At 37.8% G+C, this 13,718-nt stretch overlaps 1 protein-coding gene across 2 annotated transcripts in view; it reads left to right on the forward strand.

Moving 5' to 3' along the window:
• The window catches only part of LOC139970036 (NLR family CARD domain-containing protein 4-like), a 554,750-nt gene that overhangs the window by 258,540 nt on the left and 282,492 nt on the right, over positions 1–13,718 (forward strand). For both annotated transcript variants that reach the window (XM_071975614.1, XM_071975615.1), the window contains exon 2: positions 7,175–7,246. The gene's annotated coding sequence lies outside the window, so the exon portion shown is untranslated. The remainder of the gene's footprint in view (positions 1–7,174; positions 7,247–13,718) is intronic.

Consider the following 13,718-nt stretch of genomic DNA (forward strand, 5'->3'; position numbering starts at 1 on the left):
ACTTTTGTTTTGCAATGATTGCAATGAAGCAATGATTGCCATCTTGTATTAGAAATTTAAATTCAATGACTGTCACGCAAATATTTTACTTATAGATTATTTACACAGTCGAACCAAATGCAAAAAACATGATCATTTTGTGTTTGCTATCAGGAGAATGATCGAGGTCTACTTATCTAAATCTTAAAGCAGCTTTTTGAGTCCTTTCTATGATTTTCTCAACCTCATTGACCCAACGATGCCATAACGACATACACACCTAGCTTATCTATTCAAATCTAACTTCAAATGGTGGTATAAGGTCGAATGATTTACAAATTTGAACGTTGTTTCTCTCGATGATATTTTCCGTTAGGTTCGCAATAAGCCCCGCCTATAACATGAATATTTAAATTACTTGAACGTCATGGAATAATGAGGTAAATAATTTCACTTTGCCGACGTCGTAAGCAATCCAGTACACCAATATATACTACAACACCATGCTCTATTTATCTGCCTTGAGTATGGCTGTGATAACGACTCAGCTTTTTCGGATTGTGAATGAATCTTTTTTAAGCAACAGCTTATAAATAAACTTGTCAGGTATTCACTCATTGGTTGGATTCAAACTAGTGGATTTGGGGAACTGTATGCGATTGCTCTTAAATGAGAAATTTGTCGGAAGACTCTTAACTTATATCTACAAAAGTCCTTAATTACTCGCCAATTGGTGCTCTAGGTAGGGAAGAACTTGGCTAATATTTTGGTTTGATGTTTTGTGATGAATACATGTAAAAACCCCGATGGATGTCAAAAGGGTGGCTAAACGGCGACAAAACGCAAAAAGCTGCTTTAAAAAGTTATAACAACTTGCAAGCAAAATACCGATTACAGTAGTATCCCACCCGCTGAAGAAGGCTAAATGGGGTGGGGCCGGGAATTCGAGAAACATCTTTTCTTTTGCTGAGATATAAATATGTTTGAGTTTAGTCATAAAAAAGAAAAGTACTGATTGTGCAATAACCTATCACGTCACAACATTATGCACCTTAAATTGTCTTTGTTTTCTGTTACACTTGAAAGCGGCTTACGTAACCTTTAGTAGGGTACGGTGACCAGACGTCCCCGATTTTCGGGGACAGTCCCCGATTACAGTGTGCTGTCCCCGATAAACAAGTGTCCCCGAAAATGTCTCCGATTCGTCAAAGTGTTCAGGAATTTCGAAAATATTCCACATTATTAGTAAAATAATGGTATAAAAAATGTTTTGGTCAAGTGTGCAGTCGCAGAACGGAACTTATAACCAGTATTTCAGGTGGGCCAGTGTAAAGTGGAAACACTGTTAAAATATGCTAGCTCGATCTAGCCTAGCACTCTTTCGACCGTATAATTGGCAACTACGGCGACAATTACATTAGTGAATTTCATCTAAGAAAAAGCTAGTTTTTTGAAAATAAACTTGATTGAAAAAGTGCTTCTAAGTATCACCATTTTACATTAAGCACCTCTAAGGGTAGGGGGTACCCCCTCCTCTTATACCCCTCCCCCATATCAGTCACGCAATAAATGTCCCTGGTTCCAGTCAGGAAAATATGGCACCTTATAGTAGGGCCATATAGTTTAGTAATTTACAAAAGCCGTACCTATCGGCCACCTATTTTTGCGTTCCATACGCATATGTTGCCATATTAGTACCGTACTGTGCATGTGATAAATCACTGAATTATGAAACAGACACAGGCTGTTTTGCGTATTATAGTATAATAATGACTCAGATCGTGTCTCGAAAAGTTGGGGGTTCGTGGACAACTCTGACATCCACAGGGGGTTTGTGGGGGAATAAATTTAGGGAAACCCTGGTTTAATGTTTAAGCAGAGTGGTCCCTGGTATGTGCGGTAGTCTGTGTATCTAGGGGTTTAAATTTAATGCTAGCTGAAAGAGAGTTTGTTCTTGCTGCCGGGGTGTATGTTAACAGTCTGGTGGACGTTTTCGTCTGTGAACTTAGTATACTGGGAAGTAACAAGAGACGGATATACCGTGGGGCGGGGTTCAGCTCATGTTTGTAGCGGGTAGAGAGTAAATTGGTTTCTGATATGTGTCAATGTTATCGGATATGTCGTTATTGGTAAGTTACTCGTGTCTAGGCTTCTACACAGTTACGGGTCGTTTATATTGCTATGCGAGTAGCGTTTTTATACGTTAATTTGGTATACATTATGAACAATTGCAAGTTGCCAGGCAGAATCCTTGCCGAATTTTATAACGTTTGTCAGAGGCTATGTTTTCAAGGTTATTTTTGGGCTTCTGCAAAAGACATATGGATCGGATTGATGCACCCTGCAGTTGCGCTGCGCACACTGCTTGTGCGGTTACAAGGCCGTTGCAGCGTAGGGTTCACGGGCTGACGCGGTCCATCGTAAGCTGTGCTGCGTTGCCTTTGACGAATTCATCATTTGCTGCGCTGCGTTGTCTATAGCGCAATGCCGACAGTTAAACGCGCTGCTAGGCAACTTGCGCATTACAGAATAGTTGTGCCGTGATAGGGTTAGTTTATGTACGTTATCCGTGTGCCGTGTTTTAGTCGTTGGGGTATTCCTACTTATATATATTTATTTGTTTGTCACACTGGGAAAGATGTACTACAGGAACATTGTATATAGACAAGTATATATACTTATAAATCTCAGGATGCACTGTTAGTGTATTTTATTCAACGGTGTTCTCGATTCTATCCCTACCACCCCCCCCCCCCCACACACACACACATTACTTACCAACCGACTACGCTACAACATAACTGGAACGGACAGCGTTATAATACATTCAATGAGTACTACAAGCGTTCAGTGTCACAAGGGGGCAAGTCACGGGGTTGGAACGTTTTTTTACGCGATTCCGCATTGAAATATTTGGTCAAGGTTAACGTATACGACGATGGCTGAGTAATTGTCGGGTGGCTCGTCGACAAGTACAAAGGAGCTCTAGTACTTGATCCAAGCTAACACTTAGCTAGGCAAGGACTTCATAGTGCGATGATCTATGTGATTTAAGTTCTAAATATAACCGTTATAGTAGGTTCAATTTAGCGAGAATCTCATTGAACCGTACCCATATGCAAAGTGCGTGTCATAACCAAAAAGCGTTACTTAAAAGAGGACGATTCTAAAAGGCGTTATAAAAGCTTTCACGTCATCAGTGTATACAGTATATAGTAACTCACGTTTCTCTACTAAAGTATATGTAGTATGACCTCTGCCTCGGTCGGATAATTATGAATAGATTTGTTATGTTACAACGTTTACTGAAGAAACGACCCATATTTTAAAGGTTTTTTTTAAATAAAAGTAAACAGTATGTAAGTGTGATACAATTACTCAAATCACAACGTATGGCACATCAGTTGTACGACAGGTTTAACACGGCGATCACGGTAATACACGAAGTAGTGGATGTGTTTCTCCAAATAGCTTTGTACATCGGATTGATGTCTGCACAATTTGGATATATTGACTGGGTTTTTGTAAAGGAATTCCGATACAGTCACATTGTCCTTAGATTAAAAAGGCTTGATAAATTACTATGGCATTGTGTTCATCACCTCTTCCAGAAACAAACAGTTGGAAATGACCTCCCATTCCAGGACCATTCGACACCAAGAATTCAAGGATTGAATATAACAATAAAGAACTCCCATATTATTGAAACTAAAGGTCGTTGAGTCAATGTTATTTACACCAGAACAAAGGACAACCAATTTAACCATCATTAGGTGAGTAAATAAGGTTAATAGATTGTACTAATAAATGGAGGAATTAGGTGAGGTGGGTATAGTGCAAGACCTGGTGACAGAGAGGGAATCCACCAGTGGCGGAACGTCCATACAGTCAGGGGGCGGATGCCCCCCCCCCCTGACGGACTCAAATGGACTGCTGGCGCCCTTTTCAGCTTTTTACCACTTTTTATTTATTCGCGATTATTGACTTTTTTATTGCGCTCTCATCTACCTATTGACATTTGTCACATTTTGTTGGCGATGACACCTATTTATTCCCGTTTATCTGCAAATTAGCAAGGCCCGGAAGCGAATATTTTTTTCCCAAACTGAACTGACACTGAAATTATTTCCTCGATTCTGATTGGCTGATCAAAACCGGAATGGTAGTCGGCGTTTCTGAATCAATGTATGTGACACTGTTAGTGTTGATCATACCAATCCTCATGGGCCGCATCATGTCAAAAATACGTGTGTACGCCATATACAGGCTAAGTTAAAGTATGTAGGCCTAAGTGTGCCTACATGTAGATACAATGTGAGGCTTCCAGTTATCAAGAGCTACTGCAAGGGCGGTAGGGCCTATGTTAGTGAATTTGAGATCTCGAACTAGTACGAATACGTATATACGGTTAATGCAGGCCTACTATGTCACCATGTATAAGAACTTCTAATTGTGCAGGTAAACATATGTGGTTACGTACGTATAGGTTATAATGCTATATACAACTAGTTAACAAGTCAAAAGACACAGACATATCGTCAAATGCCATGTTTGTGTACACTCACTGGCTGACACACACTCGCTCGCGCGTCTTCATGGCCACTACATATTCGACTAGGCCTATCATGATTCATTGACTGAATACATTTTGAATTTATGATTATAAAACTAAAAGTATCGCAACCAAACACCACGGTACATATGTACATCGGCTACATGTATACAATTACAAATGCACTGTGTGTTATTGTGTTGTATACTATACACAGTACAATAGGCTACATTACATGTATGTGTTGTGTAGAGCGGAGTCAAGCGAGTAAACAAACGAACGAGGACTGCCTATAATGGGCGCAGTAGTTGGGAATAGTTGCTTCACTCTATACTTTCGTTCAAATATACCTACTAAAAGTTCTGGAAAGTTGCTAATGTTAATATCTTGAATTTGATTGTGTTGATCATACTGATATCGACAGATTATGGAGGATCCATGTTGAAAACTAAAGTATATCACGTGCTCGCTGATAACCAATCAGAATCGAGGAAATAATTTCAGTGTCAGTTCAGTTTGGGAAAAAAATATTCGCGGCCCGGAAAGGGTCATTTCCGGCGATCTAGGGAGTACCTTTACTCAAAAAATGTCGGTACGCTCCGCTCCAACCTGGGGTGGCGCTGCGCTTAGATATTGTTGAACGCCCCTACAGACCATTCTCGCCCCCCTTGACCAATACCCCTAGCTCCGCCACTGGAATCCACCACTCCCCCTACACACACACAAAACAGACACGCTAGACTGTATATAGACCCCATTTAGTGTCAATTTGTATCCGAGTTGTTCCATTTTAGGTACATTGTGTGTATGTGACTTGCATTTGCTGTTGATTTTGAACTCTTCTATGCAGTTTGCTTTCTTCTTTGTTAATAGTTAATATATTGTACTAATCAATTAAGGAATTAATTAAGTCAACGTACCCACAACTTCCTACAGTAAATAGGTCACGTGTCACCAGTCGGATGAGACAGCTATCTACAACTAGAAAACCTATACTTGCACAGGTACCTTGAAAGAATATGAAGTCAACATATTGTAATTTGTTCCTCACCACTTCCCCAATGATATTGTTGCGTGACGTATGATGGGTAATAACATCCCCTGTAAAGACTTTTGTAGTGGAATCTTTCTTTTGTGTTCACTGTGGTAACCTCTGTATTAAGCTGTCTGTATTATGTGCGTGTATTTGTCCCTTCACAGAATTTGCAGTTTAAAACTTCTATAAAAACTATACCTAACTACATGTCCTCAAGTTCTATTTCGATGTAGCCGTCCTCACAACAACTAGTGCATTTAAAATTAATGTTTAGAGTCGAGGATTAATTCGCATTAAGTAGAAGCTTACTATGCAGGTTATACCTAAGTACCTGCGACAAAAATAAAGGTTGAATGGCACATTGCTACGATCCGCATGTAAAATATAGTTTTACTTTCTGAGAAGGTACCAATGTATGACGTACATGTGAGCATGCGTACATGCTGTAAATACGGTGATACGACTTTAATCGTTGTTGGTGACCATATAGCCATTTTGGCCGTTCACTATATTGATATAGCGGGGAACATTTACATGTGGCTCAGGCAACGAATATATTGTATTCAAGAGACAAAACTAGTTTAAGTTAACATTCCAGCGGTATGTTAGAGTTATCACTTACATACTTATGTAAGGTACTAACTGAGATGGCGACAATTTAATAACAAATCTTTATGTTTTTTTTTCTTTTTCAAAACAAATGTTTACAACCTTCTGTAATTTAAAAAGAAGTATGGCTGCTAAAAAGGATCATAAGGGCAAGGGCGAGAGGAGATGGAAGAAATAGAATTAACACCGTTATCTCGCGTATGTCTAATGCACAAGAAAAACAAATATCTCAAATAGAAGGTTACATGAGCTTCTGTAGCGTTGCTGCTCTTGTGTAAACAAGAGAGCAATCCGTACACAATCCTACGAACATCTGTGTGTAGTCATGCATACAACCAATGTATGGTTCATTAATCTTTACAGTGGTGTGTAATTCGCTATTCCGGCTACTCTACATTTTAATCTTGATGCTAGACTCATTAGAATCACACCCTCCATTTCCTCATAGAATAAATATAATTATGATACATACACAGCAATAGCAAAATATTCTCTTCCAAAGGAAAGTAAATACCAAAACTGAAGCATTCATTCCTTATTCGCGTTGTATATATTATCAGTATTTTCCTTATCTCATGTTCCTTGTCTTCCATTATATATCTCTGATCCTAACATAATTTTGTCACTATATTTTCCGATCGACTCGATTTTACCTGATGATACCCGGGGAAGTCGTGGTAATAGAGCTTTACGTGTACTTTGGTGTGTTTTACCGACAAGTCGCTGCAAGATATGATACGGAATGCTTATATTACTAGACACTATTTCAATGCCTTTTATGTTGGTTGCGTCTGCCTCAATACTAATACTAGAGGGACAAACTTTCAACAGCTGAACGAACACGATTACGAACAAGATATCAACATAAAAGTAGCTCATAATACTATTTACAACTTCAATAGTGTTAAATACCATTAGAACTACGTTAGGTTTTTCACCAACGTAGGTTGACGCGACTTTCTTTATTACATAATTTCAATTTTTCTATCGGTTTACAGATTCCATCGCTTATGCGAGAAGTGTTGATCACCCCAGTCTTATTGGAAGTATCTGGCAGAAATATCTTAATGGTAAGTGAAGCAGTTAATGCTATATTAGAAAATGTATTTAGTAAACGAACCACAAATGTGGAAACGTTATCTTTTCTGCTATGTAGTTCTGCTATGATGTGTCTTATGGTGTGGATTTTGCGCATATCTACTGGATCCTGCTATTAAATTCTTTCATTTAGCAGCGTACTTTCTCTATAAATGTATTCAGTTATCTTTCCAGCAACGCAAAATGCGTTGGCTTTCAACGAACATCCATGTCGGAAAGGAAGTCTTATAAAGAAAAGCAAATGTAGTTGCCAATACAGAATATTCACAAAACAGGAAATTTATAATATTTTCTAATAATTATGAATATGTTAACATTGCCCAAATATAAAAATAAATGAAAAAAATGGCTTCTGATCTTTAGTTTAAGAATATGTTGTGATGACGACCGTTCAATTAAAATGTAATCTTTATATGTTTATACATTAGCTATTTTGGTAAAGTATCAAATGCTTTTATAATACAGCTACAGATAGATAAATAGATAGATATGTATATAGGTAGGTAGATGAATGGATGGATGGATAGGATGGATGGATGGATAGGATGGATGGATATGATGGATGAATATAATTGGATGGATAGTATGTATAGGATGGATGGATAAAATTAATGGATAGAATCGGATGTATTGATGGATTGATAGGATAGATGGATAGGATGGATAGGATAGATGGATAGAATGATTGGATAGAATGGATAGGATAGATGGATAATATCTATTCATAGGATGGATATAAGATGGATACGAGGGATAGGATGTATAGGATGGATAGATGGATAGGATGGATGTTTAGCATGGATGGATATGTTGGATGTATAAGTTGAATGGGTAGGATGGATGGATATGATGGATGTATAGGATAGATGGATATAATTGGATGGATAGTAAGTATAAGATGGATGGATAGGATGGATGGATATGGTGAATGGATATGATGGATAGATAGGATGAATGGATAGGTTGGATGTATATGTTGGATGGATAGGATAGATGAATAGGATGAATGTAAGGAATACGATGGATGTAATTGGATGGATAGGAAGTATATGATAGATGGATAGGATGGATGGATGGATATGATGGATGGATATGATTGGAAGATAGGATGGGTAGATAGGATTGATGGATACGACGGATGGATATAATGTATAGGATAAATGGATACGATGGATTGATAGGATGGATAGTTGGATGGATAGATAGTATTGATGTATAAGATGGATATATATAATTGGATGGATATGATGTATATGATGGATTGAATGGATGGATGGATAGAATTGGATGGATAGGATGTATAGGATGGATAAAAAGAATGGATGGATAGGATGGATGGAAGGACATATGGATTGGATTGATGGATGAGATGGAATGGAATGGATAGGATGAATGGATAGGATGGATAGGATTAAGATGGATGGATGGATAGGGTGGATAGGATAGATAGGATGGATATGATGGATAAGATGGATTGATATGTTGTATATAATAGATGTATACGATGGAAAGGATGGATTTATATGATGGTTGGATTGACAGAACTGGTGGATAGGATGCATGGATAGGATTGATAGGATAGGATGGATAGGAATGATCGGATGAATTGATACGATTGATTGATAGGATGGATATACATGATGGATGGATAGGATGTATGGACAGGATTGATGTATAGGTTAGATGGAAATATATGGATATATGAGATGTATAGAACAGATGCATAGATTCGATGGATTGATAGGATGGATAGATATGATGGATGTATAGGATGGATGTAAAGGATGGATAGGATGGATGGATAGGATGGATGGATGGATAGGATGGATGGATAGGATGGATGGATAGGATGGATGGATATGATGTATGTATATTATGGATGGAAAGGGTGGATAGATAGGTTGGATACGATTTATGGATAGGATGGTTGGATATGATGGATGTATAGGATAGATGAATTGGATGGATAGATAATATAAATGGATATGATAGATGGATAGGATGGATATATAGGATATGAGGATACGATGGTTAGGATGAATATATATGATGGATGTATAGGATGGATGGATAAGATGGATAAGATGGATTTATATGATGAATGGATATGATGTATAGGATAGATGGATTCGAAGGATTCGTAGGATGGATATATAGGATGGATAGATAGGATGGATAGGACAAATGGATACGATGGAATAATAGGGTGGATAGATAGGATGGATATGATGGATGGATACAATAGATAGATAAGATGGATAGGATGTATGGTTAGGATTGATGGATATGTTAGATATGATTGGTGGATAGGATGGATAGAATGTATAGGATGGATCCATAGGATGAATAGGATAGATATGATGGATGGATAGGATGGATGAAAATGATAGATAGAGTAGGTGGATGGACGGATAGGATAAATATGATTGATATATATGATAGATATGTAGGATCGATGGATAGGATGGATAGATAGGATGGATGGATAGGATGGATTGATACGATGGATGGATAGGATAAATAGGATAAAGGGATGCGATGGATTGATAGGATGAATATATAGGATGGATGTATAGGATGGATAGTATGGATGGATAGGATGGATGAATAGGATGGATGTATAGGATGGATGGATTGGATAGATAGGATACGATACATTCATAGGATGGATAGATAGGATGGATTGGATTGATGGATAGGATGGATGGATAGGATTGATGTATAGGATAGATGGTTGTTTGGATAGATAATATATATAGACGGATATGATAGATGAATAGGATGGATAGATAGGATAGAGGGATACGATGGATATGAAGGATGGATGGATATAATTGGATGTATAGGATAGATTGATATTATGCATTCATAGGTTTCATAGGACATAAGATGGATAGGATGGATGGATACGATGGAATGATAGGATGGATAGATAGGATGAATATGATGCATCGATACGATGAAATGGTAGGATGGATGGATAGGATGTATAGCATATATGGATACGATGCATGCGTAGGATGGATAGATAGGATGAATAGGATGGATGGATGGATGGATGGATGGATGGATGGATGGATGGATGGATGGATGGATGGATGGATGGATGGATGGATGGATGGATGGATGGATGGATGGATGGATGGATGGATGGATGGATGGATGCATGGATGGATGGATGGATGGATGGATGGATGGATGGATGGATGGATGGATGGATGGATGGATGGATGGATGGATGGATGGATGGATGGATGGATGGATGGATGGATGGATGGATGGATGGATGGATGGATAGGATAGATATGATGCATCGATACGATGGAATGATAGGATGGATGGATAGGATGGATAGGATGAATGAAAAGGATGGATGGATATGATGGGTGGATATGATGGATGGATAGGATGGATGGATTGGATGGATAGATAGGATGGAAAGATATGTTAGATAGGATGGATGGATAGGATGGCTGTATATGATGTATATATAATACTATATAAAACTAACAATAACAAACTAAAAGTTAAGTTGAGTTAGAAAGACGTTCGAGAAATTGTGGACGTCGGTGTTACGGTCTGTAATGTTTCCCTACGCAATTTATATGTGTATTATTCATATTAGACTGACACTTTTTCACTTTTTACCTTGTATAAGAAGCCGTTTCACACTTCCTGCACAGCTGAAATGTATGCAAACCTAAATTAATAGGTGTAGCTCACAGCGTCACTGCATTATACGCAGGTTACATCTAGGACTTGGGCTTCACTGTGTAATTCGGGGGGAATGATTGTGATTTCAGAACTAATTTAATTAAAAGAAATGATAGCTACCGTATATAATATTAATAGTTTATACTAGGCATAGTCAATTACGACGATATGTGAGGCTGTTTCGTGTTTCCTATATAGCATATATCCCCAAACTTCAAGGCGTACCTCTATTAAAGATGAAATAAAAATATTCAAACAGGTATAACTATAATTAACTTCGAAACCTTGCCTTCAATAAGTAAAGTAGCTTATTATGTGATATGTCACTCCTGGTAATAGTGAATAACCTTTCCTTTGATGTCATTGTATCGGTGTACATATGTAATGGAAGCACACAACAGGTGATGTGTGTACTATAAGGATTTGCAATATAGACGTGTAATAGTGTGCTGTTTATAACACACATGCAGTCGGAACCATTTCAGCCAAAATACAATCTACCAAATCGTCACAACCGAATGAATAATTATAACAGAATTTCTATGTGATTGTCTCCGTTACATTGGGCGATGAATACCAGTGCTGCTTTGTTTAATTACTCGAGTTAGAAATAACACCTACATACCATTGTTGCTTGCTACCGTCATACATCATTGACTAAGACAGACTGCACACACTATGAAGGAATTGGTCGTGGTTAGCTGGGTTGTTTGAACTTTTGCGGTTCTCCAAAGTAAAACTAATATTACGAACTAAAAGAGGAAGTTCAAATGACTGTGACGTGTGGAGGTTGGATTTAAGCAGTATTAGTTTCTAAGGACAAATTTAATGTTACATTTCTGAATACCAATATTTTTTACCGTTGGCTGTTATTCAAGCTATGTATAAATATAACAGAACTATGCACTGAATTGCTCAAACAGATGTTCATTAGTTAAGACGTTGTCAATAGGTAATAGCATCGCTTCCATTAATGTACATCAGGCTAGCAAGACATGCCACCATAACATATTCCTATACTTTACTGTATATCATAAACCTACCGAGCGACCCCCCAGAACCCCCTCCCAGAACCCCCCCCCCCCCTCCCCCTTGAGTACCCCGAAACATTACATTTACTTAAAAGCAGGAAGTATCACTTAAGCACTCTTTTCAGGTTGAGGAAGCTAAGCGACCCTCCTCATTTTTTTAGACTGTCGAGTAGTTTAGATATTGTGGTAGTGTATTCCCAATAGTTAAGACATTATTGAAAGCGTATTATATGAAGTTAATGTTACGATTGAAATTCGTGAACGTCAGCTGGATTGTTACAAAATTCGGAATTTCACATTCAGATACTCGTTATATGTTAAAATACCTGGATATTCTCGCGTCCGTGGAGCAACGACATTAGAAAGTGTCTAATAACTTTATCTAAGGATATTCTGAAAACTTACATGAGTGAATGTAAGTCTCTGTATCTTCTAAATCTCCTATTTTCTAGGGCTGAGCATATCAAGATAATAATAACAATCGTCACGTAAGATACAATGACCCCAAACAGTAATCGCTTGCGATGGTGAAAAGTATGTAATAACGTTGTATACTTGTGTCATTTACGTATCTATAGAAGTGTGATAATATCGAATATTATCATAGCTAACGTCACTATCGTTTCGGTTTCCGTTTTGTTTCGGTTACGTGTAGTGCCGGATTGAAACATGTTAATTAATTCATTTTCCACCCAAACCAAATCGGTATTTTTAAGCATGAGATACTGTTCATGAACGGTATAACCATATAACAGAACTGTTTAATTTTCCCATTGCAAATATTATCAAGATGAACGTATACATGTCTATCCTACATAATGGACCATGTATAGTGGAACCTGCATAGTGGATTCTGTTTAGTGGATCATGTAAAGTGGATCGCGTATACTGTATCATACATGGTGGACTATGTATATTAAATCGCGTATAGTGAGTCACGTATGGTGGATCGCGTTTAGTGTATGCTGTATAGTAGATTTTGTATAACGGATAATATAAATTCGATCATGCATATCGGACCCTGCAAAACAAACGGTGAATAGTGGATTATATATAGTGTCGTTTACAGTGTTTCATATTTATAAAATCCAGCATAGTGATCCTATAGAGTGGAGTACGCATATTAGATCACGCATTGTGGATCCAGCATAGTGATCACGTATCGTGGAAAATAAATAGTTGATCTTGCATATTGGATCATGTATATTGCATCATGTATAATAATTAATGTAAAGAGGATCGTGTATACTGGATCTTGTATAGTGGATCCAGCTTACTGGATCCCGGATATTAGATAATGTATAGTGGATCCTGTAAAGTGGATCCAGTATAGTGAATCGTGTAAAGTGGATCGTTTATAATTGATCGTATATAGCGGAATGTGCATAGTGGATCCAGCATATGGATTGGGTATAGTGAGTCATACATATATGGCCCTTTATAGTGTATCTTTAATCTTTCATCTTTCAACATAGATGATCGTAAATAGTGCATAGTAGATCTTGCGTGGTGGATCCAGAATAGTGATCATGTAAAGTGGTTTCAGCACAGTGGATCGTTAACATTGCATCCAGCATATTGGATCATATATATTCGATCCTGTAAAGTGCATCCAGCATAGTGGATCGTGTAAAGCGGATCGTTTATAATGGATCTTCATCGCGGACCACGTTTATAATGGATCTTCATCGCGGACCAG

Source organism: Apostichopus japonicus, chromosome 7, assembly GCF_037975245.1.
Source record: "Apostichopus japonicus isolate 1M-3 chromosome 7, ASM3797524v1, whole genome shotgun sequence".
Taxonomy (NCBI): Eukaryota; Metazoa; Echinodermata; class Holothuroidea; order Aspidochirotida; family Stichopodidae; genus Apostichopus; species Apostichopus japonicus.